Source organism: Macrobrachium rosenbergii, chromosome 42 (genome assembly GCF_040412425.1).
Source record: "Macrobrachium rosenbergii isolate ZJJX-2024 chromosome 42, ASM4041242v1, whole genome shotgun sequence".
In the NCBI taxonomy this organism is placed as follows: Eukaryota; Metazoa; Arthropoda; class Malacostraca; order Decapoda; family Palaemonidae; genus Macrobrachium; species Macrobrachium rosenbergii.
The window spans coordinates 3994205-4000458 of record NC_089782.1 but is presented as its reverse complement, the minus strand read 5'-3'; positions in this window follow the sequence as shown (position 1 = coordinate 4000458).

Genomic DNA, 6254 nt, shown 5'->3' with positions numbered 1-6254 from the left:
AAGTTAAGTGATTGAACTTATGTGACTGAAACACCAGGAAGAAGGAAACGACAGAGGAAAGTACATGTGAATCTTTTGAAATCTTACTTCTCAGAGACTAAAACTGAAACAGTGTCAATAACACAGACAACTTCATCTATATCTACAGAGGACAATGATGGCTACGAATTGGGAGCCGAAAGCAAGATGAGCAATTCTTCAATACTGGAAAATTTGGAGGATAAACTAAAACACCTGAGTGTTGAGCAAAGTAGTGAATTAAGTGAGGTGATTCGAAGTTTCCAGAAATTTTTGCAGATGTACCTAAGCACACCGATCTGACAAGGCATGAGGTAAAGATCAGAGAAGGTGGAAAACCTTTTAAACAGAGAGCATATCGCTTATCACCTTTTCATCGAGATGTTTTGAGGAAAGAAGGTGAATATTTGTTGCAGCATGGATTAGTAGAAACCAGTTCAAGTCATTATAGTTCTCCTTGTGTGTTAGTGAAGAAACCACCAGATGGCTCATTTAGGAGGTGTACTGATTATAGGAAACTGAATTCTATAAATATGGCTGACAATTATCCCTTGCCTCTCATTGATCAATTCCTTGATATATTGGGCAAGCCAAGTTTGTTTCCAAGATAGACTTGTTGAAAGGATATTATCAAATTCCCTTATATGAGAATGCTAAATTGCTGCCAGCTTTCATTACTCCTTTTGGACTGTATCAATACACTGTTTTGCCGTTTGGTCTGATGAATGCACCTGCAACATTCCAGCGAGTGATGGATCAACTGCTAGGATCCATAGAAGGAGTTAGCGTTTACCTTGATGACATTGTGATTTATTCTAATACATGGGAAGAACATCTCAAGATTTTAAGGAAAGTGTTCAAGAAACTACAGGAAGCAGGACTAACAATCAACTTACAAAAAAGTGAGTTTGGAAAGGCAACTGCTCAGCATTTGGGATTTGAAGTTGGAAAAGGCCTTTTTGCTAATGCAGAAGGTATCTGCAAAGCTATCCCGCCTGCTAAGAGGAAACAGCTACAAAGATTTTTGGACATGGCTGGACTTTATCCCCGATTCTGTCCGAATTTCTCAGCCATAGTAGCTCCCCTGACTGATTTTGTAACCATAATGTGTAAAGATAGAGAACATTTTTGGAAAGAACAATGTAATTGCCGATTATTTATCCCATTCCAAATCATTGGATTCAAACCCGGAATAACTAATTTTCTAGGGGAAGGAATTTCATGATGTTGCCTTGTAATATGCATATTATCCCATAGTTTTGATATATATACTCTTCTATTTATCATGTATTAGTGTAATGATAATGACTGTTGAAATATCGTATGTAGTGTAATGTCAGATCTCAAAAGAGTTAGTGGTTTAGATAACCTACCAGCGTAATTTAGAATTAATAATATTTTTCTTGATAATAGCATAGTAGTGGGAGAGAGAAATTTGAGTTTTAGACCAGAGGCACCATCTGTCATCAGTCAGTTAAGAGAGCGCTTTGTTTTGGGTTACGCGATAACAGGTCAGAATAACAATTGCTGATCCGTTCTGGAAACCAACTCGGGTTTTTTGTTTTGTTTTTAAAACATGCCAGTCATAATTAGCCAGTTGGAATCTGTTTGATTGTGTAAAGGTTTCTGTAAAAGTTTTGTACCATACGAGAAGAAGACGAATGATTTCGCAATGCTACATGTGTTCCATACGATTTTTTTTTTTGGTAAAGACATGTACCTTTTGAGAAATATGAACAAGCGTTGCACTGAAACTCATGGCAGTTGTGTCATGTTCAAGATTGTATTGCTCTGATCATGTATTGTCCCGATTGCCTTCAAAATGTTTTGCTGGAAATGACAGCCATCACTTGAGTTTTTCATTTCATACTGGAATCCTCAGATCTATTCATTCTGATTTAAGAGACCTTTCATACTGGTCCCGCCCCAGCCCCCCTCTCTTTCCTCAAAAGAGAAGTTATTAACGTAGAATATTTGTGGTCACTAATATTAAACTTAGCTTTTGAGATCTGAGTATAGGAAGTATATACATTTGGAAGGCACCTGATGAAAAAGTGTGTTTAATGAGCTCTTTTAAGGGATCACTGCTACCTTTAGAGTACTCAGTCGTAATTCTTATTATTATGAGAGTTCAGGCATCTGGCTGAAGTGAGGTAAATTTTCGAAATCTGTGATTAGTTGTTTTGTTTAATACTATATATATATATATATATATAATACTTATATATATATATTATATATATATATATATATATATATATATATATATATATATATATATATGTATATATATATACAATATGTATATATATATATATATATATATATATATATATATATATATATATATATGTATATATATATACAATATGTATATATATATATATATATATATATATATATATATATATATATATATATATATATATATATATATTTATATATATATATATATATATATATATATATAAATTATAGTGTGTGTGTGTGTTTGTGTGTCGATATATGTATGTATAATTACATATACACGCATAAACTCTGAGCTATGCTATTTGATGAAATATCATCCTTAATCAGAGTAAGTAAATCGTCAAAAGATTTTATGGTCATTCTGGAAGAACTGAAGAATTCGGGCTGAAATGCTCTCAGTTTTGGATCCAGTGTTATTTCCTCCACTTCGATATTGGTACTGAAAGAACCTCTCGGGTATCCGCCATAATGCGTACGGTCTCCACTTTTTGCTACCGAGCGGTTATTGCCAAGGTCACCGCCACGTGTAAACAAACAGGGCCTAATGTCAAATCTCGAAAAGGCGTCGCAAAATTCTAGGCTTGAACCACCAGGACTACAAGGGTGCCTTAGCTTGGCATGTATTATCTGGACCCCTGTATTAGTAAAATGTTCAAGAATGACCTTAAAGATAAAATCACAGGCTTGATGACTAATTAGTTACCTTATATATATTTTCTATGTATTCGTATGTTTAACAGTTTTTTGAAAATGTTCATTTTGCAAAAATTGTTATTGCTTACCAAAAGGAGAACATATTATTAACATTATGTAATCAGCTTATTCATTCGAAGGTCATTTTTGGTGGTCAGTCTCTTCACCTGTATAATCCTTTAATTGATTCCTCCCTGCTTCTGCACCAGTTGGGCCTAATCTTTTGTAAAACCTCTCAAAGATTGACCATAATTTTGGTAGATCCACTATTCATACACTGCGTTGGATTCCAGGTGTATCTGTTCCTTTACAATCCCCACCCTCAGGGATATCTGTATCTCATCTGTCAATAATAATTATGACACCTTTCTTGTAAACTTACTTTCATGTTTCTCATGAGTCTGCTAGTAAAGGACCATGTGTCGAAAGGCCTAGCAGCCACTCCGTTGTCTCACTTTCTCTTTGTGGCAGTTGCCTTTATTTATACATTCATCATTTTCCATCTCTTCGTGATTCAGTTTTTACACACACACACAAATATATATATATATATATATATATATATATATATATATATATATATATATATATATATATATATATATATATATATATATATATATATATATATATATATATATATATATATATATATATATATATATATATATATATATATATATATATATATATATATATATATATGTGTGTGTGTGTGTGTGTGCGTGAGTGTGTTTTTGTGTGTATTAATTTGTTCACACACTATTGAAGTATTTCTTTTAAATCATTTTAACTGACTTATGATTTTCCCCTAAGCTTAACCTAAATACATATGAATGTAAGACAGTACGTTCCAAAGACATATCATTTACTTTGTGAGTGAAGACAGATTCATGTCACGTATGTTTTCCTGAATTGTCACTGATTTATTTTCCAGACACGTCAGCGATGGCATTTACCTTTATCAAAATAAAAGCAGTGACCTCATTGCCCTGACCCTAAGGCAAGGCATCTCTGCGAGATGCATTAAGCACAGAAGAATGCCCGGATTAGCTCTCTCGAAAGAGGACTGTAACATAAATGCCCCGTTTTAGCACTTTTACTCTTTTTGCTTCCTGTTCAGGAGTCGCGTTTCATTAGCGAATATTTTATCACCGTTCATTCATGTGCGACTTGCTTGTACATCCCCTCTGCATTTGTTTGTGCCCTCGTTTATTGATTATCTGCCAATGTGCTTGGCACATGCCTGCTTTAGAGTACTCTCTCTCTCTCTCTCTCTCTCTCTCTCTCTCTCTCTCTCTCTCTCTCTCTCTCTCTCTCTCTCTGCATGACAAGAAAATGGCCCGGTGGTGACGCAGATTAATTTGTGTAGAACATGATAGTCTGAAAGAAAGAAGGCATGCGTTATCTCCATTAACTAGCATAAGTGACAGCTTCCATTCCCAAACGTTTCCGAAATGGAAGCAACTTTGCATCGAGAGGAAGAAGCTCACTTTTGTTTGTTGATCTCCTTCATACTATAATTACTGTTGTGGCCTGTTATGAAACCGTGTTGACCTTTGCGGATCATCTGCGCATTCTCCTTTAACGACAGACGTAGCAGAGTTTCTGTCATGAAATAAACAGCCTCACTTTTACTTCTTGGCTGAATAATTGACTCAGTTTACAGATTGGCCAGTCAATGAGCATTCCTTATCATCTCACAACTATTGTGCTTCCATAACCTTACGAGCAAAGAGTCTGCATTCTTCATGCGGAGAAGAAAGGTCATGAGAATTATCTCCTTATTCCGGTGAGGATGCAAAGGATGATCTGTGGGATCGATGACTGCGCCATCTTGATTCACAATTTGAGAAAAAATCGGTTGCGTAGACATTTTCGAGCGCATTCATTTTGTTTATGTGGTCCTGTCGAGTCCCCCTTTTATCACATTGACCAAATGAAAACCTTTAAAAACGCAATTGAGAACCCCTGATCATCTGATGAAAATGGCACTGCTACAAGAGCAGTGACGAAAGTTGTTTTCTGTTTAAGGCGAATAAAGTAGGAAGTGATTCCAGGATAAATGCATTTGCAATGCGCGTACCAAAGTCTGTGGGCTCCCCTCGCCCAGTACAGATCCAATCAACACGTGCGGTTTGACGGAGAGGTTCGGGTCTGCTTCGGCTGTTCTCTCCTCTCCGATGTGTGGTCGGTCTCGTTGACTTGTTTGAATGTGCTGGAAGGATCTCCTGACTAGCTATCATCCATTTTGTGTGCATCTGCTTTTTCCCCAAAAACATCTTTCTCTTTCCCATCAACCGTACTCTCTCTCTCTCTCTCTCTCTCTCTCTCTCTCTCTCTCTCTCTCTCTCTCTCTCTCTCTCTCTCTCTCTCTCTCTCTCTCTGTCAGAGCTTCTGGTGCCATTCGCCCAACATTTATCCCGATCGCGGGAAATAAGGACAACTATAGCGAGAACACATAGTCTTATCTTATCTTGTTACTACTTATTCATTTCCACACTTCTCTTTCCGTTTTATCTAATTCCCCGTCACTTTTTATCCATTTTATCTGTCGCCATTTATCTTTTCATCTCTATCTCCTAGAGATTCTCGGTGGCTGGTATCGACTCTTCTCACGAGCAGGGCTGCCAACCACCACTCACTCACGATGTGCCTGCCTACTCCTCTGCTGGCTTGCATTAATCATAAACGCTCACACGCGTCCTCTCGCGCATATGTCTATTAAGTCATCTCTAGTGCAGTTTCTCAATGCATTAGTTGTGATGTACTCCACAAGTCAATTTGCTCCAAGGAAATGGAGAACATCTCTCTCTCTCTCTCTCTCTCTCTCTCTCTCTCTCTCTCTCTCTCTCTCTCTATTAATGATTCCATTCACCCAAATATTGTACTATGCCACCAGAACGTAACAATTGCATCAATGTATCGAGTATCGAAGCAGTATTTAAGGTGCATGATTGTCCAGGGCTCTTTATTGTTCCATTCACATGTGCGTAAACTTACCATCCAGAGCACGGACTAAGAATACTGTTGTCGTACTCGTACTATGCCACCATGATTGCCGACATAAAACCAGTTTTATTACCAATAAGAATGATATTCGTTAATAAAAAAAACTATACAATGACTCTGTATAATCTAATAAATGCCTTAGGTCGACGACCTCCGTTTGGGTTCAATAACCGAATCTTAAGGTGAACTGGGACGCTGACATAGTATACTTTCTCATGTCCCATAAATGTCTGCATAAAACACTCGCATTAGAGGAACCCCGCAGACGTAATGCCTTCTAA